Here is a 660-nt window from a genome sequence, read left to right as displayed (position 1 = left end):
TGATTTCAAAAAACTCAGATAAATATTAGGTAGAATCTCATGGCTGGAAATGCTGAGGGGAAAATCTGCACAGGAAGGATGGGTGATGCTGAAAAATGCTTAAGGCACAATCTCAAACTGTTCCGGTAAGAAAGAAAGGTGGGAGATGGGTAATGAAGCCAAGGCGGCTGAACAAGAAACTCTCTGAAGAGCTGAGACTAAAAAGGGAAATGTACAGGAAATGGAAGGAGGGTCAGATTACTATGGGTGAGTACAAGAAGCAGGCTCGAATATGTAGGGATGGTGTCAGAAAGGCTAAAGCGCAGATGGAGCTGAGGCTTGCGAAGGATGCTAAAAACAACAAGAAAAATTTCTATGCCTATGTTCGGAGCAAGAAGAAGAACAGGGATGGAGTAAGCTCATTGCTAGGGGAAGACGGTCAAGCCTTAAGAAGGGATGAAGACAAAGCGGAACTACTCAGCTCTCACTTTGTGTCAGTCTTCAACAGTAAGGCGACCTGTATGCCAACTGAAGAATGCAGGGCATATGAAGGAAGGAGAAACTGCCAGTCCAGAGTAAGTAAGGAAATGGTTAGAAAGCATCTAGCTGCCTTAAATACTTTCAAATCTCCAGGGCCGGATGGCTTGCATCCCAGGGTGCGAAAAGAAACTGCAGATGTTA

This window comes from Gekko japonicus, unplaced genomic scaffold (genome assembly GCF_001447785.1).
Source record: "Gekko japonicus isolate JY-2015 unplaced genomic scaffold, Gekko_japonicus_V1.1 scaffold1527, whole genome shotgun sequence".
In the NCBI taxonomy this organism is placed as follows: Eukaryota; Metazoa; Chordata; class Lepidosauria; order Squamata; family Gekkonidae; genus Gekko; species Gekko japonicus.
Note: the sequence above shows the minus strand (reverse complement) of the source record.